The 26,023-nt window shown below is 40.1% G+C and overlaps 1 long non-coding RNA gene across 1 annotated transcript in view; it reads left to right on the plus strand.

Annotated features, from left to right (window-relative positions):
• Positions 1 to 26,023, plus strand: part of LOC141398981 (uncharacterized) — a 647,890-nt gene that overhangs the window by 389,939 nt on the left and 231,928 nt on the right. The window lies entirely within an intron of this gene.

A 26,023-nucleotide genomic window follows, 5' to 3' on the forward strand; every position in this document is an offset into this window, starting at 1 on the left:
AACGAAACGATTTTGTGTCGGTATATAAAATTTATAAAAGTTCGAAATAAAAAAACAAGTTTAAATTCATTTCTTAATAAAATATATAAACCTTAACAAGCAATATAATAATTTTGGCACCTTATGCAATTAATTGCAATAATTGCCTCGCCTTTTAGAATACCGTGTTTTTCGATATCTTTTTCACTTCCATATCTTTTTCACATCGAAGCCTTGGCCTTCCAGTTCAGCGCGTGCCGCCAAGCGGCCCGTATTTATACACCTTTTTATCAGGTTCATCATCACACATTCTCATGGCTTGATCTAGCCAACGCAAACATTGCATCTCGATACGTTTAACTATACATATGTCTTTGTATAGTTGATACAGCTCATTGTTCATACGACGTCGATATTCACCGTCAACGCAGATTGGCCGGTAGATTTTTCGAAGAATTTTCCTATCAAACACACAAAGCACCACTTATCTGCTTGCGCAAGCACCCACGCTTTAGAACCATATATTAGCATGAGAACTATCAGCGTTTTGTAAAGTGTAACTTTTGTTTGACGAGATGTGGCTTTGTTCTTAAACTGCTTACTTAAGCCAAAGTACCATCTTTTGGCCAACACAACACAATTTTCCTTCGTATTTCACAACTGATGTTAGGTAGACGAAGTCTTTAACTACCACAAATTTATAGGAACCAACTTTTGCAGTTGGTCCGGGTTCTATAGACGCATTGTGCGTAGACACCATCAAATTGGTCTTGTCGCCGTTCACCGCCAGACCCACCTTAGCAGATTCGCTTTCAACTTTCTCAAAGCTATCAGTAACTTCCCTTACTGATCGTCTCCCGCGACGGCCGGTTCTATGCACCGGATTGACTCGGAGGAATCTTCGACCAGGGCCCGTCACCTCAACAATTATGTGTTTGTGTTCGTGTATTTTTTCACCATGGGAGCGGCAATTTATCCCGGAATGCCTGCTCCGAGCTCTTCTGGTCCGTGCCGGGATAGAAATGAACCCCGGGCCAGTATGGATCTGTTCCGTTTGCCAGATCCGCATCCACCACATGTCAACAATGGTGAGATGTAATGGATGTATGGAATGGGTGCATTTTCGTGGGTGCTCTGGCCTTAGTAGCACCCGGGATTACAGCGACAGGTATGTTGCTGCTTGCTGCGTCTTCTACGTCGTCGTCGGAATACGAGACGCCCCCGCAGTCTACCCAACAACAACAAATACAGCATTTAACACCACATGCTGTTGTTCAACGGCCCGGAAATGCATCATTCCTGCAATTCAATTGCAACGGTCTCCACAATAAGGTCAGTGAAATTGTGGACTTTATGAGTCGGAAAAACATCATGGTCGCCGCGATCCAGGAAACAAAGCTCACCGCTACTCACCGCTACGTTGTGATGGTTACAACGTTTTGCGGAAGGATCGCACAAGAAGCGGAGGAGGAGGACTTGCCTTCCTAATACACCAGTCTGTCCAGTACAGACCTATCTCGCTTGAGCTTGGCTCTAGTGACCCAAACATGGAGTGTATGGGGGTAGCAGTAAAGTGTGGTACTGCCGAGGTAGAGCTGCTTAATGTGTACATACCGCCGATGAATAGCTGTGCCCGACGTTATATGCCCAATATTAGTTCGCTGTTAGAGGGCGATAACCGTCGGAGGGCGATACTCCGTCCTAGGTAATGACCAGCGGGGTACAGCGCTGGCAGAGCAAATCGATAGCTCCACGTTTTGCACGGTGAATGAAGACGCTCCTACGAGGATTAGATGAAACTGCCACAGCTCGCCAGATATCACCATTGTGGCACCAGGTCTGATAAATGACGTAACCTGGCAATCCGTCATTTCCCTTAGTTCGGACCACCTCCCTATCATCGTCTCCGTAAACAGACCACCCGACTTCATAACCTCTGAACGCCGTACTTTCCTGAGCCATGGGAAAGCTGATTGGCAAGGTTTCAGAGAATTTACCAATCACCGCTTCTGTCAATTGCCCACCCCCTCAGATCCTCGGGTAGCTGAGAGAACTTTCCGAGACATCATCACTAAAGCAGCCGCTCGCTACATACCTGCTGATCGAATACCCGAAATAAGACCAAATTTCCCAGCAGAGGCGACGGGACTAGCAAATGAACGTGATGAGCTTCGTCGTACGAACCCCGATGACCCAAGAGTTAGAGAACTTACTCTTGAAGTCAACAGGCTAGTGAGCGAACATAAGCGGAAAAAGTGGCTAGACCATCTGAAGCAGTGCAACATTGGTGCAGGAATAAGTAAATTGTGGGCAACGGTTAAATCACTCTCGAGTCCGGAAAAGAAGGATGACAGAACGGCTGTTACTTTCAACGGCGTGACAGTAACTGACCCAAAGAGGTGCGCGTGTTATTTTAACCGGCAGTTCATAGAGCACCCCGAGAGTGATAGGGCGAAGAGAAGTGTGCTACGCCGTATAAGAAGAACTCTTCCAGCCGAGGAGGTACCACCACAATTTACGATGAGCGATGTTGCAGATGGCATCCGAAACGCTAAATCATCCAAAGCGTTGGGCCCGCACCGAATATCGATGGTAATGCTTAAGCAGCTGGATGAACCTGGAGTTGAGTATTTAAAAAGTGTTCTCAACCTATCGTTAGCCACCCATGTTGTACCGGATGCCTGGAAAGTTGGCAGGGTGGTCCCGCTACTGAAGCCTGGCAAGGATGCTAGCAGAGGTGAATCGTACAGGCCGATTTCACTCCTGTCGCCAGTAGCAAAGATCCTAGAGGCGCTACTCCTCCCCACGATGAGAAGGTGTTTTCCAGTTGCCCAACATCAACATGGATTTCGGAAAATGCTTAGTACTACAACAGCATTAGACGCCATATCCACACATATCAGTAGAGGACTGAACCAGAAAAGGCCGTGCGACCGAGCAGTCATGGTGGCTCTTGACCTATCGAAGGCCTTCGATACCGTCAACCGTGCCAAGCTGTTCGAGGATATAGAGAAAACTAATGTCCAGCCATGTTTGAAACGTTGGGTAATCAACTATATGTGTGGACGCCAGTCGTTTGTAGAATTCAGAAACAAGAAGTCCAAAACCCGTAGAGTGAAACAGGAAGTTCCCCAAGGAGGGGTGATATCTCCGGAACTGTTTAACCTCTACCTTTCTGAAATTCCACACCCTCCAGACGGCATAGAGATCGTGATGTATGCGGATGATTGTACGATCTTGGCGTCGGGTCCTATCGTCGATGACATATGTGATAGGTTAAATGTCTACATAGCTGACCTAGTGCAGTTCTTCCATCTGAGGAATATGAAAATATCCGCCGCTAAATCCACAGCCACGCTGTTCACCACATGGACGGCTGAGATGAGGCTCCCACTGAACATATTGGTCGATGGTGCACTGATTCCGACCACTAACTACCCTAAAATACTGGGTGTAACGTTCGATAGCATGTTCAAGTCGTCCGCGCATGCCACAGCTATTTGCAATAAGATCAGAAGTAGGAACAAGGTTCTCAAGTCGCTTTCCGGCAGCACTTGGGGTGCTGATAAAGAAACCTTGTTGACCACCTACAATGCAATAGGCCGGTCTGTGGTAAGCTATGCGGCGCCAGCGTGGTCCGCAAAGGTTAGCGCATCGCAGTGGAAGAAGATTCAAACCTGCCAGAACGCCGCCCTGAGGACTGCAACAGGGTGCCTCCTCATGACACCAGTGGACCATCTTCATGAGGAGGCGAAGGTTTTACCGGTGCGTCAGCACAATAAGATGTTGTCGATGCAGTACCTGCTTGGGTGTTACCGCAGTGAGCATCCCTGTCACGATTTAATGGACAGGCGCCCCCCCACCCAGGCACGTCAGGAGAGACCTTCATGATCTAGAGAGAGAGGTCCAAAGGTATAAAAGAGAACCGCTAGATCAACGAGCCTATCAGGCAGGCTTGAATCGCATTCACACCAACATGGTTGCGCAAGCAGTACGAAGATACAGTGTGAATGCCGTACTTGGAAACTATCCCCCATCCATCGCAGCAGAAGAACGACAGCTGCCAAGGCAAACACGAGTGGTTTTAGTTCAGTTAAGATCCGGACGATGCAGCCGCCTCAATTCGTATTGGGCCAGAATTGACGCCACGATACCCAACATATGCCCAGCATTTGGATTGGGACCACACGATACTCTGCATTTATTCAACTGCCCAGCTAACCCCACTCACCTGTCTCCTCATTCTTTATGGACGCAACCAGTCCAGGTTGCAGAATTCTTGAGTCTGGATACAGAGGAACTTGATAACTGAAATAATACCCGAACGAACATATATGCGTTGCTACAACAACAACAACTGATCGTCTCATGATGTCATCAGCATAGGCAAGCAACATGTGGCTATTGGCGTAAATTGTGCCATTTGTTTTAACATCTGCATGTCGTATAACTTTTTAAAGCAGTATGTTGAAGAGATAACACGAAAAGGATATCTCCTTGTCTGAAACCACTTTTGGTACAAAACTGTTCGGAGAGGTTCTTTCATATTTTAACTGAGGATCAAGTGTCAGTTAAAGTCACTTAAAAAACCGAATGAGCTTTGCGGGGATACCAAATTCAGACATGGCTTGGAATACCTTTGAATATAAGGCTGTGGAAAGCTGCGTTATAATCGACAAAAAGGTGGTAGGTGTAGATCTGGGTCTTCTCCAGGATTTGCGGCAGGGTAAATATCTGGTCAATTGTGGACTTGCCAGGTCTAAAGCCGCATTGGTACGGTCCAATTATTTCGTTGACCATATGCTTTAGTCGTTCGCACAATATCCCTGACACTATCTTAGAGGCAATAGGAAGAAGACTTATGCCCCAATTGTTAGAGCATACAGCCTTATCTCCTTTCTTGTGAACAGGACACAGGATGCTCACGTTCCTATCGCCGGGTACGCGTTCTTCCTGACAGATGGTGCTAACTAGCTGAAGAATACACCTTATAAGCGTGTCACCTCCGGCTTTGAACAGCTTGGCTGGTAGGCCATCTGCTCCTGCTGCCTTGTTATTCTTCAGACGGTTAATTGCTGCCTTTACCTCATCTTGGCCAGGCGATATATATACAATACCATATTCCGGGATTGAATCTGCGGTATCTTCGTCGTCTTCGCTACTATTGGATACCAACAGTCTCTGGTCTCTACAGTAGGATGTACCTGTTCTAAAGCCGTCAGTTTGATGTTTTACTCTCGATTTTTTCAGGGTAAAAACTGCCAAACTTCCCAAAAAATTGAAATGGCGCTTGAAAACATGCGGTATTACTTAGGCCAGATAGTTTTCGTGCAGCTCTCGTATATACACTTTTACATACGGGCAAAGTGTGCCTCATCGAAATAATGATTTTAGACCCCAAGTAGGTATGTTTGGACGAAATCCGTTTCAGACAATTAGGAGTCGATTTAGCAATGCCCGTCCGTCTGTCTGGCTGACTGGAGTGCACGATAACTCTCGAACGAATTAACCAATTTAGACCCAAAATTTGGCTTTCGTATTATTTTGTCCAAACTTAGTTTAAGTTCGAAGATCGACCCACATCCACCGTTACCTTCCCCACAAAAGTTCAAATTTTTCGCCAAAATTATGTGCACGTAACTCTCGCAGGGACCAACCGATTTGGTCCATATTTTGCACATCATAATAGTTCTACCAGATGTAGATAAAGTTCGAATATGGACTATATCGGTTTCGGAAAAGTGCACTTTAATACCTTCGCTCTAATCGCTTTGATTTTTGTTACGGCAACTTGGCCGAAAGATGTAAACAACGGATCAGCCGATTCGGTCAAAATTTGGCATTCGTAATATTTTGTCCAAACCTTGTTTAAGTTTGAAGGTGGGCATTATTGGTATACACTTTCTGGTGCCTCCCGCACAAAAATGCATAACTTTTAGGTAAAATGGTGTACACACTAATCCTCATGGGCAGTAAACTAGTGGGACCATACTTTGCACATCGTAATATTTATGCAAATCTTAAGTAAAGTTCTAATATGGACTATATCGGTACTTCCCACAAAATTTCGGAAAAGGGCAGTTTAAGAACTGCTCTCAAGTCGCTCTGATTTTTGTTATAGCCACTTGTATTCGCTGTCCCCTTTACAACAGTAATAGTTTTTTAGGGGTAAGTCCAAAGGTGTCCGAAAGGTGTAAAAAACCCCTATGACACCATGTGTAGTGGCTGGAGCGCACGATGACCCTACGATCATCCGATTCAGTCCAAAACTTGGTCTGTTCGAATTTCCTTTGGCAACTTATTCCGATGCTACTCCTTGTGGTCCTCTTTACAGCGATATTATGTTTTTCATGTGGAAGTCCATTCTTCCTGATGTAGTTGTCCAAAAACTTCTTAGTTATACGACTACAAACTTAAATGACTGCATGGCGCGCTATGTATCGAAAAGAAATGACTCCTCAGATAAGATCCATTTAAAAAATATACCATGCCGATGCCTTCCTTCAGGTACTTCCCCGCAACACTCTTCAGCTTTAATCCAAATATATAATGTGGTCGGCAAGTTCGTACATTCAAACGCTATAAGATCTATATTAAACAAGATATACCCCCAGCCTGTTTAATTCGAAACCCTTTATTGTCAAAAATACTTATGCTTTTTGGGGGGTTTTCAATTTTTTTGGCGGTTCATACGGTTCAAGGATTAGGATTAATGTCCAAAAGTATTGCGGAGGAGGTACTTAAAGGAATGGACCGAGATAGTCCATTATGGAAGTGGATCTTAATTTGTGAGTCATATATTTTCGATAGATATCGCGGCCACTAGTCATTTCAGTGGGTCATGGTATAACTTTTGTACCAGTATTCCAGGAAGCATGGACATGTCCACGGAAAACATAATATCACTTTAAACAGGACCACAAGGAACAGCATCGGTATACATTTCCAAAGGATCTTCAAACAGACGCTAAACTGGACTTAGACAAAAATGTTGAACTTTTGTGGAGGAGGTACCCTAAGGAGAGGACCGATATGGGTCATTAAATATTAGGATATCAAAACTGTTTGGCCATTCAAGAGAGATCGGAGCAATCAGTGACCTTTTTAAAAAATGGGGGAAGTACCGAAAGTTGTGGACCGGTGTTGCCCATCTTCGAACTGAAACTAAGTTTGAACAAAATTTGATGGAGGCCGCGAATGCAAGTTGCGTCAACAAAAATCAAAGTGATTCGAGCGCAGGTCTTAAAGTGAATATGGTAGATATATTCGAACCTGATCTATATATGGTAGATATATTAGGTTGTGTAAAGTATGGACCAAATCGGTCACTCCCATCAAGAGTTATCGCGCGCAGAATTTTTCCGAACATTTTTGGACTTTTGTGAGGAAAGCACCTGAAGGAGTGGACCGATATGGCTTATCTTCGAACTTAAACTTTTTTGTACAAAATATTACGAAGGCCAAATATTAGATCCAATCGGCAGATCCGTTCCAGAGTTATCGTGCGCTCCAACCACTACACACGGTGTCATAGTGGTTTTTTGCAACATTCAGGTTATTTTCTCCGGAAGTATGGACTTGCCTCTGAGGAAACTTATACCGTCGTATAGGGGGCAGTTAATACAAGTTTTTAGAACAAAAATCAAAGCGATTCGAGAACATGTCCTAAACTAAACTTTTCCGTAATTTTGTGTGGGAGGTACCAGAAAGAGTGGACCGATTGAGCACGTATTGAAACCTCATCTTAGTCTGGTAGAAATTTCACGATGTGCAAAGTATGGACCAATTCTTTTACTCCCTTCAAGAGTTATCGTGCGCACAAATTTTCCGAACATTTTCGAACTTTTGTGGGGCAGGTACTGGAAGGAGTGGACCAATATAACCCATCTTCCAACTTAAACTAAGTTTAGACAATATAAATCGATGAGGTACATTTTGCCCGTATGAAAGTGTATAAACCCTCATTAGCATAAATGCTGAGGGTATAAAAATTTACCAATTTTCAGACAAAAATTTTGGTCTTTTTAACCCGCTAAATTGTTTTGTTTTTATGTTGTTTTGGAGATTGTTTTGTTTCCCAGTGCCAATTTTTGCATCATAAGATAATCCGACAGCATACCTAGGACATATGTGTAATGAGAAACCCCGAAACAAATTAATACAAAATATACTACGGACAACTATTGCTGGTAGACCGGAATGAAGAAGAACAGAACCTTTTGGCTAGACAATATCGAAGCATGGACTGGAATCCGGGATTCTGTAAGACTTCTAAGTGATTCTAAAGACAGAGATGCCTTTGCAGAGATCCTGAAAAACATATGAAATTATAATATCCTAAACATATAATTAATTTTTGTAATATTGTTTTGGTCGCCTATAATTCGAAAACCGAATTGGCAAATAAAGAAGAAGAAGATAAGCGGTAACTTTGTTCAAGACATTTTGTATTAACAGCATAAAGTAATTCATACCGTATACCCCCTCCAAAGGGGAAAGTGTGGAGAATTCCACACTCATGGTTTCTTAAAACAATATTTGTAGCAGCACAAAGCTGTAACCAGCGTACTTGCTTGATATCTACACTACAAACATTTTTGGCCACTTCCTCCACTGTGTGTCCACTGTGCAAGGGAGACTTCTCTTAATGAGTTCACACCGATTCATATTGGCCTTATGAGATGGGACATACTTTTTATAGCCAAGTCCGAGAACGGCGTGTATTAAGACACAATTTGTAGATAAGATTTACATGGCTGAAATACTCAGGAAATGTCGCCAACATTACTGAGGGGTATTTTGCCATCGTTGAAAATTTGATGTTACCTAGCAGGGGAATCGAACCCATGCATACCATTGCAACACGGTGTCACCCAAGCGGCAGTGTATTGTCTTACCAAAATTGCAGAAATTTCGTATTTTGTCTTCTTTACTGCCGATTTTTCGGTATTTTCAATGTTTATCCTAGAGGAATGGGTAAAATTCGGTGTAAAGCTTTTGTTGGAGATGTATTATATTTCTGTGTAGAATTGTTGTTTTGATATAGTTCCCATATAACAGTATCTCCGGTATTCTGAAGGGTTTAGGCACTCTATCTAACCAAAATAGCTGAAATTTGGTTTTTAGTCTTCGTTGGGGGTTTGTTCCGTACCACCATTACCGATGAGAATGGTCGATACAGATTCATGTTTTGATATATGCCCAATAGAACAGGTATTGTGGGTTCGCATGTTGGAAGGTACAACGATACAGCTCGATGTCACTGTTATTAGGTATTTCGAATTCTTAATGGGTAGAAAAATAATTAATATGGCTTCTTCTTTTGGTATATTCCCAATTCAGATGCAGATTTTACTTAGATTGAAGGTTGTACACGCAGCTTCCAAATCGAATAACTGTAACATGGTATTTCGTGTTCTGAATGGGCAGAAAATCCATGTTTTCTCGTTGGTATCAAACCTTTACTAAAAGAAAGTGGTGTTCTTCAGTAAGCATATTTCTACTTTTATGGGAATAAGCTTAGACGTGGCGGAAGAGCGTAGTACTTTTATTTTAGTTCAGATATGCCGTGATTAACGTGGGTACCTACCTTCCGGTCTAACCCCACGGTGTTCTGCACACCGGATGGAAATAATGCGTCCATCGGCGCGGAGCGGAGCCTATCTAACACTCCTGCCTTGGTATGGGTCAGGCACCCGGTTGATAATGCAACTCCACATTTGAGCCGAAACTCTACCCGCGATTTGGGTATAAACCACAGCCACCGCGATGCTCCCAATAGGAGCCTGCACCAAACTGCCAGGCTAGATCTTTTCGGACCTAGGGGCTCCTGACACCCGCGGTACCAGAATATAGCCTCCGGTCAGGCTTCGTAGTATACAAACTATACTACTACCAGTTGAACTCCAAACAGTTCGAGACTGGTTACCCACAGAGAAAAGCCTCTGCCCACTTCGTAGCCAAAGACTACTACCAGTTGGACTCAAGAGTCCGGGACTGGTAACCCACAGAATATAGCCTCTGCCCAGCTTCATAGCCAAAGACTACTACCAGTTGGACTTAGGAGTCCGGGACTGGTAACCCACAGAATATAGCTTCTGCCCAGCTTCGTAGCCAAAGACTACTACCAGTAGGACTCAAGAGTCCGGGACTGGTAACCCCCAGTTAGACTAGGAATGTCCGGGACTGGTGACCCACAGAGAAAAGCCTCTGCCGACTTCGTAGCCAAAGACTACTACCAGTTGGACTCAAGAGTTCGGGACTGGTGGAGGGTATACAAATTTCGGCCCGGCTGAACTTAACTCCGTTCTTCCTTGTTTATTCATATTGTGTGCAGTTCTCTATTTTTGGCCGCTCTAAACAAGTTCCTTTAGTCATCGTATCCAGTCCAGTCTCGATATTCTTTAGCAAGAAATGTTTTCATTTTTCTCTGTTGGATCTTCTTTCAGTTTTCCCTTTTGAGAATTGTTTGGATGACATATCACTGTTGACAAAGCCGACTGATACTTTTCTACTTGTTTTTATTTTACAAATCACAGTTGAAGCCGTTTTACTTCTCATTCCCCAACACCACATTATTATATAAATAATAAATGGACATTAATTTTCTTAAACACTTGTCAAAACAAATCATAAATAATGTTATGGTGTTTATTTATAAAACTATTTTCTAAAATTTTTTGACATTCTTAATTATACTAATGTATGTATGTGTGTATATATTTTATTTAGGTTGGTGTTAGGGTTAGATGTGGTGTACCAAAATGATATAAATTTGTGATTTAATTACGGTTTGAGGTTTTATTTTGATAAATAAATCATTCAATTTTGTAAATAAAGTTCTTAAAGACAAATTAACGGCAACATTAGTCAGCCAGTGTCGGGGGGATGGACGTCTTTAGAAACACTTGTGCTCAAAGCAAGTGATTTATTTTCACACTGCAATAAAAGTTGTAAAATAAATAATCGTCAAAAACAGAGTTGAAGGAGAATGGGATGAGATACATATACAGATGAGTATTGTGCAGTTACCCAGCAAACCAATCTTACCGATATCGTAACAAAATCGGTTCAAAAGTAAAACTCTACGTCTGATGTCGGATCCGAAATCGTAACGATATCTCAACGAAAGTTATATGAAGTGGTTGATATAATTTCGGAACAAAATGTCGGACCGATTTCGGTCAGATTTCATTGAGAAATTCGGAAAGCGAATTTTTCCTTCTGAATTTTCGTACAGATTTCTGAACGATTTCGCAATAACGTCGTATGAAAATCGGATGTATGTACCTTCCGAATGACCGTGTAAAGATTTCTAAACGATTTCGAAATAATATCGAATGAATATCGAAGGAAAAAGTGTGTTTCTGACGCCTGAAATGGCTGAAATTTGGTATTTAAGCTTCGTTGTGGGTATTCGACCTTCCCCTCTAAATGTGTCGGTATAGGTCCATGCCTTCATATAGCCCCCATAGAACAGTCCCTCACGATTTTCGGTATTTTGAGGATTGTGACCACAATAACCCACCGAAATGGCTTAAATTTGATATTATGCCTGCGTTGGTGGTATAAAACGTTCCTCCAGCAATTTGTAGGTACAGGTCCAGGATTTTCGTTATTCTGAAGGTTGTGACGTAGGGGATGGAAGATACCAAGGAACGGTCCTGACCGGTTTTAACATGGCAAAGCCCAGGATTTATCTTGGTCCCTCTTTCATCTCAAGTGGACACTGACCTCCCCGTGGTGTTACCTGGGGAACTGCCTTTAACACCCGTGAAAGGCAGTGAGCTAACATGTGCCGCGCGTTTACCCATAAGAACGGTAAAAACTTGGGTTTGGGCGTCCCTCCCCTAGAAAAAACAGCCTACTATGAAAAAACGAAAGAAAGAAAAAGCGAATCCCTCTAAAGTTGACGAACCCAGCAAACGTTTTAAGGACCAATATCTGCGAATCTGCACCTGTAATGTTAGCACTCTTTATAGAGAAGGTGCAATCTCCGCATTGGCAGACGTACTTGAAAAGTTCAAGGCCGATATTACTGCCATACAGGAAGTACGATGGATTGGGAAAGGCGTCACAACAACATCTAAAGGTGACGCACTGTATTATAGCTGCCATGACACAAAGCATGAGTTTGGTTGCGGATTTGTAGTTGGTTGGAGACTAAAACGTCTGGTATACAGCTTCACCCGAGTGAAAGAAAGACTTGCTGCAATTCGAATATAAGCTAAATTCTTCAACATCCACAGTGAAACATCTGACAATGGTATGAGGCTGATAGACTTTGCAGCTGCAAAAAACATGGTAGTTAGCAGTACCAGAGTTAATCATCTCGATATTCATAAGGGCACCTGGCTGTCTCCAGATCAAAGAACAAGTAATCAAATTGATCATGTTGTGATAGATGGAAGACATTCATCGAGCGTATTGGATGTATGATCGTTCCGAGGCGCAAACATTGATTCGGACCACTACCTTGTTGCAGCAAAGGTACGTACCCGTCTAAACGTTGCAAATAAAGCACGAACAGACACAACGCGGAAGTTGGACATCGATAGGCTGCAAACACAACAGATAGCCACAGCATATTCCACTCAACTAGCCCAATTGCATAATCAAAGCACTCCTTGTCCCGATAACATAACAACATAATGGCAAAACTTTGCCCACTCCATGCAAACAGCCGCAAAATCAGTACTTGGATACCAGAGACCTCCACCATGGAATCCATGGTATGACCAGGAGTGTCGTGCTGTTACCGAAGAGAAAAATGCGGCACATAGGGCTACCTTACAATCAGTAGCAACGCGTAGCGCACGAGTGAGATATCGGGAGAAAAGGAGAGAAGTGAAACGTCTTTTCCGCAAGGAAAAGAGAGAAATGGAAAAGCGAGAGTGTGAAAAAATCGAGATGTACAGGAGCCAGAATGAAGTCCGAAAGTTCTACCAAAGAGTGAAACATCAAACAGATGGCTTTGGTACAGGCACATCCTCCTATAGAGACCAGCAAGGTAATCTGGTAACAGATACAGATAGCGTGCTCATGATATGGAAGGAATATTTCTCCAAGCTGTTGGTATCCAATAGTAGCGAAAACGATGATACCACAGATCCAATCCCAGAAGATAGTATAGAATGTATACCGCACGGCCAAGATGAGGTAAAAACTGCAATCAACCGGCTGAAGAATAATAAAACAGCAGGAGGCGATGGCTTACCAGCCGAGCTGTTTAAAACCAGAGGCGACGCACTGATAAGGTGTATGCATCAGCTAGTTAGCACCATCTGGCAGGAAGAACGCATACCCGACGATTGGAACCTGAGCATCCTGTGCCCCGTCCACAAGAAAGGAGATAAGACTGTATGCTCCAACTGTAGGGGCATAAGTCTTCTCCCTATTGCCTATAAGATAGTGTCAGGGATATTGTGCGAACGACTAAAGCCAATGATCAACGAAATAATTGGACCATACCAATGTGGCTTTAGACCTGGCAAGTCCACCATTGACCAGATATTTACCCTGCGGCAAATCCTGGAGAAGACCCAAGAGATGCAGATCGACACATATCACCTTTTTGTCGATTATAAAGCAGCATTTGACAGTCGCCTCCGATTAAAGGTATTCCATGCAATGTCTGAATTTGGTATCCCTGCAAAGCTCATCCGGCTTTGTAAGATGACTTTAACTGATACTAGGTCCTCAGTTAAAATTGGAAAGAACCTCTCCGAACAGTTCAGTACCAAAAGAGGTTTCAGACAAGGAGATAGCCTTTTGTGTGACCTATTCAACATTTTGCAGGAAAAGGTAATACGAGACGCAAATGTCAAAAGAAATGGCACAATTTACACCAATAGCCACATGTTACTTGTTTATGCTGATGACATAGACATCATGGGACGATCAGTAAAGGAAGTAACCGATACCTTTAGGAAGGTCGAAGCAGAATCTGCGAAAGTGGGTCTGGCGGTAAACGGCGAAAAGACCAAATTGATGGTGTCGACGCGCAAAGCGTCCATAGAGCTCGGACCAACTGTGGAAGTTGGTACCTATAATTTTGAGGTAGTTAAAGACTTCGTCTACCTCGGCACTTCCATAAACACAACAAACAACATCAGTTGTGAAATAAAAAGAAGAATTGTATTGACGAACAGATGCTACTATGGTTTAAGTAAGCAATTTAAAAACAAGACCACATCTCGTCAAACAAAAATAACGCTGTACAAAACGCTGATACTACCCGTGCTAATGTATGGCTCCGAGGCATGGGTACTTGCGCAAGCAGATAAGGCAGTGCTTGGTGTGTTTGAGAGGGAAATTCTTAGAAAGATCTACGGGCCGATTTGCGTTGACGGTGAATATGGACGTCATATGAACCACGAGCTATATCAGCTATACAAAGACATGAATATAGTTAAACGCATCGAGATGCAACGATTGCGTTGGCTAGGCCATATCATAAGAATGAGCGATGATGAACCCGCTAAAAAGGCGTATGAATACATGCCACATGGCGGTGCACGCAAGAATCGGCAGACCTAAGCTTCGATGGAGCATACAAGTGGATGAAGAAATGAAAAGGCGCGGAATAGAAAGCGAAGAGAAAAACAGAGAGAATTGTAGATCTTTTCTTAGTTCGGTCTATGGAACAAATGTTCTGTAATGGGCCAGTTAAGTAAGTAAGTCTTCTTCGAGTCTACAATTTGGTATTTAGTCTTCTTCATAAACAAAAGGAAACTAATTGTTGCATTTTACTTCAATACAACTCGTGGTGGAGGATATAAAAAGTTCGGCCAGGCCGAGCTTAACGCCGTTCTTACTTGTTATTTATCAATTGTTCTTCAAATTATTTCAAACTTTCTTAGTGATTTGTACTGTTGTTATCATTTTGTAGTTATAGTAGAGCAATGTAAACTTTGTGTACGAATATCTTGAGCCTGTCATCACTAGCTTGAATTATATGTTGCATTCGTATTAAAAATATTTAAAATTTGTATATGCGAATTTTATAACCAACCACTTTGTTTTTCGAAAACAAATTAAAATTATACCAAACCCTTGCTGTTAGATACATACAAAATGTGGTTGTTATGCGAAGGGAAATTTGTTTCCGACATTTCGCCCCGAATTCGTAACGAAATTGGAAGAAAAACATTGGTATATTCGAAAGGAACTTTTACTTCCTACATTCTCTCCGAAATCGAAACGAAATCTGTACCAATTCCCTTACGAAAAATCGTATAGAAATTGGAACGAAATCTGAAAGATTTTGCTTCCCAAATTGTTCAGATGTACGGACATCCGACATTTGATATGATGGGTTAATACTGACATACTGTGACAGAAGCTAGGCAAAATATGATAAATATATTGTAGCATGCTAGTCATTACTCTTTACTCTTTAACATACTGTAAATATGTCTAGTCTCTAAGCACCTAGAAAGTAAGAAACCAGTTTAGTCGTTAATTCCTCACTCTCCTACGAGAGCAACGGTGGGTGCGTTGTTGTGTGGGCGTTGATGGCTGCCTAACAACCATGACGGATTGAAAAGAGTTAGTTCTAAACGAGACACACAACACCGCAGCCGCGCTTACGCTAAGAAATAAAGAACAAATAACCAAACAATTAAACCACTAAAGTGTATTAAGAAATAAAGAAGAAAAAATAATCAAACAACTAAACCACCACAGTGTTTTGATCTGCAGAAACAGCGGGTATACCACAATATTGATAAGAAATTTGAAATGAGTAATAGGTACTGGTATAGCACCATTGTTAAGCTTTTTATGGTGTGTCCTATAAACATCGTTTTTCTTTGAGTTGAAATTATTCCTAAGGCAACTTGTAATTTTTCTTTCAAATTTGATTTAACCTACATTTGGTCACTTGAAGTAGCCACAAAACTAACGCCACTTTATGCCCCGCATATTAGTCCTCCATCTGGGTAAATATAAAATTAACTGAAAAAAAACAACATCATGACAACAGCAACAACGACATCAATCACTCAAATTTTCCTCCTGGACTTTTTTCCACAAGGAAGAGGAAAACATAAGTGCTCTCCCAAGTTGAAGAAAAAAGTTTCACAGAAAACAAATCATCTAAGAAAACGGACAACATTCAGATGGCAAATGATGATACCAATTAATAGAAGAAAGAACAACAAAACTTATATTAACAGTTAAAAGTCCAAACAAAAACTACAATTAGCAACAATTTGTTGCTCTAAAAGTTTTCTAGTGCCTTTTCACCCCACCCTCTGCACCCCCCCTTACACAAACATCCTAAACTTGTTTAATGTTCTTTTGAAAAGAACAATTTTTTCTCTCTTTGCGACAGGCCTTAATAAGTTTTGTGAATTTATTTTTAACGATTCTTATTTTCCAGGTTTTTGGTTCAAAAAGTATAATATTTGTTTAAAAGAAAAAAAAAAAGAATTAATGTCGTTTTCATTTGTGCAGGCTGCAAAGGCGGAAGGAGATCCCAGCGTGTTTGTGTATCAAATAACCATCCATCCAATCTTCCACCTGTAATTTAGTTATGGCAATATTTTTCTTTAAGTATTTTTCGTCCTCTTAAACCCAAAATAAATTCATTTTATATTCAGCCTAAGGCCAAGGATAATGTTAATTAGAAGGACCTTTCTTTGCAAAGTAAAGCAATAACAACATGAAACTTTATACATACCTTAAGCTAAAAGCAAAGTATAAGAAGAAGAAGAAGTTGATGTTCAAGTGCACTTAAAAGATTTAATTGAATAAACAATGTTTGGTCGTTGATTGGGTCACACGCTTGTTTGGGTGGCTTCACTACTTGCCTTAGGTGTTTGTGTTCATTTTTTTATTATTTGGGTGAAGGACACATTTTTAATGAACTTTCAAAGTAAACATGAGATTGCTGATTTTATGTTTGGGATTTTACTCGAATGCTTACATTACTTGACCCCTTTAATAAATCATTAAAATAGGCTTCAATTGCCAGGCATATTTTAATGGTTTAATTTTGCTTAAATAATTAAACATTGCAAATATTTGTCCAAAGGTTGTTGGTGTAATGTGCAATAGAAATCACGGAATGATATTCGCCACAGTATACGCCCCACCTTTCCATGTAATACGTGAATACCAATTACTCCCCTGTAGGGACTGTGGCCGATTTAAAGCTCACATAAAGCTAGCTTTTTTTAAACATAAGTGTCATTTTATCGATTATTTTGCCTTATGCCAACTGACTAATTTTACAAGGCGATGAGCGCCTGAGTAGTCAGTATTGTCCTACGCCAGATAACTTTTCGACCGATAATAAACTAACTTTTTTTTGCCTATATTTAGTCAGTTTAAAACATAATGTGAAAAAAAAAACAATTTTTGTTTCTGTGTGTTTTTTATTCTTGACTTTTCATATTCTCTCTCTCCCTTTCTTTGTCTCTCTCTCTTTTTTGTTAGAGAGAAGAATGGGCAAATTTGTATATTTCCTTTGTGTTCCTTTTTAATTCCAGAATAATATGAGTAATATGTACGAATATGTTCAGTCCATCAACACTGTATTCTATAACTGGATGCTGCATTTATACGAAGAATATTAAGAAAAAGCAAGTGCGAATTATTTATACATGTGTGCCTTATTTCTTCGACAAACACAAATACTTTGCAGACGGTACATGTTTCTGTTTTCAGAGTGGTTAATCTCTAGATAACTTTTCGACTAACTTTATATTGGTCGAAAAGTTATCTAGTCATGGACAATTGAAGAAATTTTTTTCTGTTCAAAGTGGTTCATCTCTAGATAACTTTTCAGGCAGTTTTTAGTCAGTTTAAAAATTATCGATCTATTATCAATCATTTTATCAACTGGTTAATAAAAGTCCGACAGGGTCCTTACAGATATCGCAGATACAACACAAGTTCGAAAACACAGTGCTATATTCTTTTTTGTGGATGGGCAAACGTATTTCCAGCAAATATTCAACAAATAGAGGATGACAATATATGAGAGTTACATATACACATATACTCATATCAGACAAAGGAACTTTTTTAAAGTCTCATACAAAACCAATAGTTGAAGCACTTTTTCCACTCCGATTGAGACACCTCCAAAATATGGCTTTCAACAGCTTCAAGCTCAAGGTTTTTTTCTTGATAAGCGGGAATCAACTGAAGTCATTGGGTGCGAAGTCAAATTCCACGTTTTATCCCGTCAAAAAGGCGCTGCGATCTAGATCGCCAAAAATGAAAAAAATCACATACGCCAATTTAAAAATTACACTGTACAACACAAAAACTAATTACAAGATAATTCGACCAGATTATGAAAGAGGACCGAAAAAAGAAGACACTTGTATCGGCGTTTTGAAAGTTTACGTCGGGAAGTAACCTAAATAGACGTGGGAATTTTCGCCCAGTACTACAGGTTTTGAAATATTCAACATCAGATTCCTTGGAATCCTTACATTTTAGGTATAAAGTGTCTTTGGCAATGTTACTGACAACAATGCGGGGTATCTTTTTATGTAAAAAACTAACACTCAAAATATTCTACAAAATTATTTGTCATGAAATCTAAATCGAATACACCGAATACACCAAAACTCTAAACGTTTTAGGGTTAATGTTGTTACTTTATCTGAGTTTATTAAGTTTTGTTCCGCAAACCTTAATTCTAGATAGAAGACGCCAAAGACAAAAATATTATCCATCAAATTTCAATATAAATCGCCAAATAAATGAAATATGTATTTACAATATATATTTCCAAACCTGAGCAGGGGGAATTTTAAAAATAATTTAATAATTCGTGAATTTCATAACTAAGAATCATTCCTAGAATCTTAATATGTTCTAAAAAGTCGTTTATTGAAATCTTAGGTAAATTTTTGTGGTTGACGGTATCCTTAATTTTTGGGCGATTCGGTATCTGTGGACCAAAATTGGAGAAAAAGTGTAAAAATTGAATATTTTCAAAAGTTTTATGCTATTTTTATACCCTCCACCATATGGAGGGTATAATTAAATTTGTCATTCCGTTTGTAACACATCGAAATATTCGTCGGAGACCCCTATTGATCAGCATAAAATTCTATGTCGATTTGACCATGTCCGTCTGTCCGTCCGTCCGTCAGTCCGTCCGTCTGTCTGTTGAAATCAAGATACAGCTCGCAATTTTTAAGATAGAGAGTCAACATTTGGTACAGAAGTTTTTATTACTTGCAGGATGGTTGGTATTGAAAATGGGATATATCGGTCCACGTTTTGATATAGCCCCCATAGAACGGTACCTCCCGATTTTCTGTATTTTTAAAGTTTTATCTTCATTATCCTACCAAAATGGCTGAAATTTGGTACGTAGTCTTCTTTAGGGGTACAAAACTTTCTCCCAGAATTTTGTTGGTATCGGTCCACACCTTCGTATAACCCCCATAAAACGGTACCTCCCGATTTTCGGTATTTTGAAGGTTTTAGCTTCATTATCACATCGAAATGGCTGAAATTTGGTACTTAGTCTACGTTGGTTGTATAAAACTTTCCCCCAAAACTTTTTCGGTATCGGTCCATGCCTTCATATAGCCCCCATAGAACGGTACCTCCCGATTTTCGGTATTTTGAACATTGTGGCCTCAACGTTCCACCGAAATGGCTGAAATTTGGGATTTAGACTTCGTTGGGGGTACTCAAGCTTCCCCTTTAAATTTGTCGGTATAGGTCCACGCCTTCATATAGCCCCCATGGAAAGGTACCTCCCGATTTTTCGTATTTTGAAGGTTGTGTCTTCAATATTCCACCAAAATGGCACTTAGTCTTTATGTGATATTTAGTCTTTGGTGGTATTTAGTCTTTAATGTGATATAAAACTGTTCGGCAGAAATATGTCTGTACAGGTCAACGCTTCCATATTGTCCCATTTCTGACTAAAATTCGTCGGTATAGGTCCACGTTTCGATATAGGCCCCATAGAACGGTACCTCCCGATTTTCGTAATACTGAAGATTGTCAATATCCAACCGAAATGGCTGAAATACGTTATTTCGTCTTCCAAGAGTTATAAAATATTCCAGAAGAGTATTATCAGTATAGGTCAACGTCTTCCTATATCCCCATAGATGCGTACTTCTTGATTTTCGGTATTTTTTAAGTTTTAGCCACATTCTCTTACCGAAATATAGGAAATTTGGTATTTAGTCTTCTTTGAGCCTACAAACTTTCCGTAAGAAATTTGTCGGTATAGATCGACGTTTTGAAATAGCCCTAATAGGATGGTGCCTCACATTGCTGAAATTTAGTATTAGAAAGGAAACTAATTATTCCATTTTACTTCAATACAACTTGTGGTGGAGGGTATAACAAGTTCGGCCCGGCCGAACTTAACGCCATTCTTACTTGTTACCATTAAGAACCATTCATAGACATTTCGCATGTTCCAGAAAGTTGTTTATTGATGCCTTTGCTACACTATTGTGGTTGATTGTTTTCTTGAATTTTGAACGGTTTAGTATCTATGGAGCAGAAGCCGAAAGAGGATAAAAATCACAATTGTTTTGCTATCAGTTTCTACAGAGTTCGTATATTCTAGAAAGATGTTTATTGAGATCTGAAGTAGTTGGTTGTTTGCTTCAAATTTGATCGGTTTGATAGCTATATAATAAAACTTGAGAAAAAATTTTAAAAGAAATTTGACCATGGCGATTTTGACCTTACAGATGAAGTTTGATGGATTATATGTTTTCACAATTTTTGTTCTTTAAGACAAGGGCTACAACTTTGCCTCTGAGATAAGTTTAAATTTCCTGACGGTTTGGAAGATATAGTCCTGACTAAATGAAACCTTTTGCATCAAAGCCTCAAACCTTTGGAGGCTTATAACCGCGAAAGTTAATGAGATACGAAAAAACGGCGAGACACGTGTCTTCTCATTTTTGGTGTTCTATCACAGTGTGGGGTCAGAATATGGATAATAAAACATGATTAAAAATATTACACACAGTGATAATAAAAGTTAATTAATTTTAGTAAAATAAGGACAAAAATGCATATTTCCAACAATTATCGAATTTGAAATTTCACATGGACAAAACTACTGGGCAAATCAATACCATAATTCAAATTTCTTCAAATGTTTATCAATTCTCATCAATAAATTTGTGTTCTACGGTCGTTTTCTCCAAAAGTTTCCGGACCGCGTTATCTCTCGAAGATGTGATCGCAATTGGACACCAAGATCTTGTGATTTAATACCGGATCCTGTCTGTGCGGTCTACGCCAACAGCGTCAATTATTGACCTCAAATTCGAGCGACTATCACGGAAAAAGATAAGCCACTGTGATCCTTTATATCAAAACATTATTATTTATTATTCAGATAAAAGTACTTGAAAAACAAAATTACACTTTTTTAAGGAAAGGAAAGTAAGAAAGTTTCAGTCATCTGTGCTGAGAGAGATATACCCCCAGCCACTGACAAAAAAAAAAAAAAAAAAACAAGTAAAAAAGTATCAGTCGGCTTTGCCGAACGAGATATACCCTCAGCCTGTGCAAATTGAAACACTTTTTTCAAAAAAACTTCTGTATTTAGGGGTTTCAAAATTTTGGTCGTATGAACCGACAAACATGTTGAATAGGATTAAAGTTCAACAATTTTGCGGAAAACGTACTTAAAGGAATGGACCTACATAGACCATGGGGGTGCCATAGGGAATTTTTACACACTTCGGGCTGTTTTCTCAAGAAGTATGGACTTGCCCCTGAAACAACTTTTACCATCGTAATTGCTTCAACAAAAATCAAAGTGATTCAATAGCAGGTCTTAAAGTGAACTTATCCAAAATTTTGTGTGGGAGGTACGGGATGGAGTGGACAAATATAGTCCATATTCGAACCTGATCTATATCTCGTAGCTATTATGAGAATGTGTAAAATATGGACCAAATCGGTCACTCCCATCAAGAGTTATTGTGCGCACAATTTTTCCGAATATTTTTGAACTTTTGTGGGGTAGGTACTTGAAGGAGTGGACCGATATGCCTTATCTACGAACTTAAAGTAAGTTTGGAAACAAAATTACGAAGGCCAAATTTTGGCCTTAATCGGCATTTCCGTTCGAGAATTATCTTGCGCTTTCACCCATAAAAATGGAGTCATAGGGTTTGTTTTTCAACCCTATACCTTCGTATAGGGGACAGTGAATACAAGATGTTACAACAAAAACCAAGGCGATTCGAGAGCAGGTCCTAAACTGAACTTTTCCGAAATTTTGTACTCGAAGGAGTTTACCGATTGAGTCCATATTGGAACCTCATCTAAGTCTGTTAGAAATTTCATAATGTGCAAAATATGGACCAAATCGGTTACTCCCTTCAAGAGTTATCGTACGCACAAATTTTCCGAACATTTTCGAACTTCTGTGAGGAGGTACCGGAAGGAGTGGACCGATATAATCCATCTTTGACCTTGAACTAAGTGTGGACAAAATATTACGAAAGCCAAATTTTGGACCGAATCGGCAGATCCGTTCGAGAGTTATCTTGCGCTCCAACCACTACACACGGTGTCATAGGGTTTTTTGTAACTTTCAGGCTATTTTCTCAGGAAGTATGGACTTGCCCCTAATGAAACTTACAGCGTCGTATAGAGGACAGCGAATACAACTTGCGTAAACAAAAATCAAAGCGATTCGAGACCAGGTCCTAAACTGAACTTTTCCGAAATTTTGTGTGGGAGGTATTCGAAGGAGTGGACCGATTGAGTCCATATTGGAACCTAATCTAAGTTTGGTAGAAATTACACGATGTGCAAAGTATGGACTAAATCGGTTATTCCCTACAAGAGTTATCGTGCGCACAAGTTTTGCGACAATTTTTGAACATTTGTGGGGGAGGTACCTGAAGGAGTGGACCTATATAGCCCATCTACGAACCTTAATAGAATCTGGTCAAAATATTTCGATACCCAAAATTTGAACCGAATCGATTGATCCGTTCGAGAGTTATCGTGCGCACCAGCCTGCCAGACAGACCGACAGACAGACAGACAGACGGACGGACATTGCTAGATCTACTCAAAATTGTCCGAAACGGATATCGTACAAACATACTTGGGGTCTAAAACCATTATTTCGATGAGGCACATTTTTGGTCGTATCAAAGTGTAAATACCCTCTTTAGCCTAAAGGCTGAGGGTATAAAAAAATAAAATAAAACACAATAATTATGCCGCATGTAAAATATATTGATTTTGAATCACGAATTTGTTTTAAAATCTGTAGGTACCGTAATCTGGGGCTATACAAAATCATAGCGAAGATATTTTTGAAAACGTTTTAGAGTTATCTTGCACAATAGCCATTTTAGTATGTGCCGGCAGGGGTTTGGAGCTTTTGGGGCATTATCTCAACCAGTATTAACTTACTCTGGAAAAAAATATCGTTGTAAATGAGGCCGCTAGAACAAACTACTGAAAGGAGAATCAAAACGGTGCGCGATAGTGATCCGAAAGGAGCTATTAAATTTTACTTTATCCGAATTTTGTGTGGGAGGTATCCGGAGAGTGGACCTATATAGTCTATATTCCAAACTGATACATGACTGTATGAAATGCACCAAACAGAATCTCCCTGTAAGAAATATCTTGCGGATTTGCCATTTTTGTTAGTGCCGTAAGTGCTTCTTGGTGTTTTAGGCCAATATCCCAGGAAGGATGGACTTGCGGAAGAAAAAATTTTACCGTCGTGAAGGGAACCACGAGGACAACTTAATGAAGCAAATTTCAAAACGATCCGAGATGAGCTATTAAACTTTACTTTATCCGAATTTTGTGTGGGAGGTACCCTTCAAAAATTATCGTTTACACCATTTTACAGAGAAATTTTGAACTTTTATGGGAGAGGTACCCGAAGGAGTGGACCGATATGGCCCATCCTCGAACTTAAACTAAGTTTGGACAAAATATTACGATACCCAAAATTTGTTTCGAATCGGTTGATCCGTTCGAGAGTTGTCGTGCGCACCAGCCAGACGGACATGGCTAAATCGACTCCAAATTGTCTGAAACGAATTTCGTCCAAACATAATTGGGGTCTAATACCGTTATTTCGATGAGGCACATTTTTGGTCGTATCAAAGTGTATATAGCCTTTCTAGGCCAAACGCTGAAGGTGTAAAAAGTTCTACACTACTGAAACACATTTAAAGTCCTTCTCGGATCGTGTTGAAATTTTATTAGCGGTGATTATTAAAGAATAATATTTTTAGGGATATTCAATTCTACCCGATATATTGGGCACGTAATATCCCAATATGACCCACTTCTTCATACACTTCCCGCATAAAAGTGTAGTCATTTCCAGTTTTTACACTGCACATGGTCTATCTGGTCTCTATTTTAATGAATTTCAATTCAATTTTATTGAGTCTTCATTTTCATAAGTAAAAAAGTATCAGTCGTACCCTCAGCTTGTGTATATTCAAACAATTTTTTCCCAAAAGAACGTATGTATTTAGGGGGTTTTAAAAATGTTGGGCGTTTGAACCGACATAAATGTTGAGTAGGATTAAATATCAAAAGTTTTGCGGAGGAGATACTAAAAAGGATGGATCACCAGTCACTACATATGGTGCCATAAGGGGTTTTTACACCCTTCGGGCTGTTTGCTCAAGAAGTATGAACTTGCCCCTGAAAAAACTTTTACCATCGTAATTGAGGAAGCGAATGCAAGTTTCTTCAACAAAAATCAAAGTGATTCCATATCAGGTCTTAAAGTGAACTTATCCGAAATTTTGTGTGAGAGGTACCGGATGGAGTGAACATATATAGTTCATATTTGAACCTGATCTATATCTGGTAGACATATTAGGATGTGTAAGGTATGGACCAATTCGGCCACTCCCTTCAAGAGTTACCGTACGAACAATTTTTCCGAATATTTTTGAACTTTTGTGGAGGAGGTACCTAAAGGAGTGGACCGATATGGCTTATCTTCGAACATAAACTATGTGTGGACAAAATATTACTAAGGCCAAATTTTGGACCGAATCGTCAGATCCGTTCGAGAGTTATATTGCGCTCCAACCACCTCACACGGTGTCATAGTAGTTTTTTGCAAATTTCAGGCTATTTTCTCAGGAAGTATGGACTTGCCCCTGATGAAACTTGTACCGTCGTATGGGAGGCAGTGAATACAAGATGCTAAAACAAAAATCAAAGCGATTCGAGAGATGGCTTTAAACTGAACTTTTCCGAAATTTTGTGTGGGAGCTACCCGAAGGAGTGGACCGATTGAGTCCATATTGAAACCTTATCTAAGTCTGGTACACATTTCACGATGGGGAAAGTATGGACCAAATCGGTTACTCCCTTCAAAAGTTATCATGCGCACAAATTTTCCGAACATTTTCGAACTTTTGTGGGCTAGGTACCGGAAGGAGTGGGCCGATATAGCCCATCTTTGAACTTAAACTAAGTTTGGACAAAATAATACGAAAGCAAAAATTTTAACCGAATCGGCTCATCCGTTCGAGAGTTATCGTGCGCTCCAGCCAGCCAGACAGACGGACGGACATTGCTCAATCGACTCCAAATTGTCTGAAACACATTTCGTCCAAACATACTTGGGGTCTAAAACCATTATTTCGATGAGGCACATTTTGCCCGTATGAAAGCGTATATACCCTCGTTAGCATAAATGCTGAGGGTATAAAAATGCGAATGTAAAATTCTGTACATTGAACCGAAGCCAAATTCATTGTTAGATCTATTCCGAGAGAAGAAATATAGTTTGTATTTGTCCAGTTAAAATTCGATTGGTTTTTAACAGATTTCTGAATTAAGGAGTTCGAATGATTAAGAAGTCTGCTGGTATAAATTTTTACCAGTTGTAGTGAGTAAACAGATAAGGGCGTAACAAATGCGGTATTATATACATAATTATTTGAAAAACGCTTGTTAAAACTTTGAAAATTTTTCCCAATACAAAGCCGAAGCACTTTTCTCTCACGCACTTCCATCTCCTTCATCATAGTTGGCGAAATAGAAAACCAAATAGGAAAAGCATACAGAA

This window comes from Musca autumnalis, unplaced genomic scaffold (assembly GCF_047663935.1).
Source record: "Musca autumnalis isolate F117 unplaced genomic scaffold, ASM4766393v1 scaffold_3, whole genome shotgun sequence".
Taxonomy (NCBI): domain Eukaryota; kingdom Metazoa; phylum Arthropoda; class Insecta; order Diptera; family Muscidae; genus Musca; species Musca autumnalis.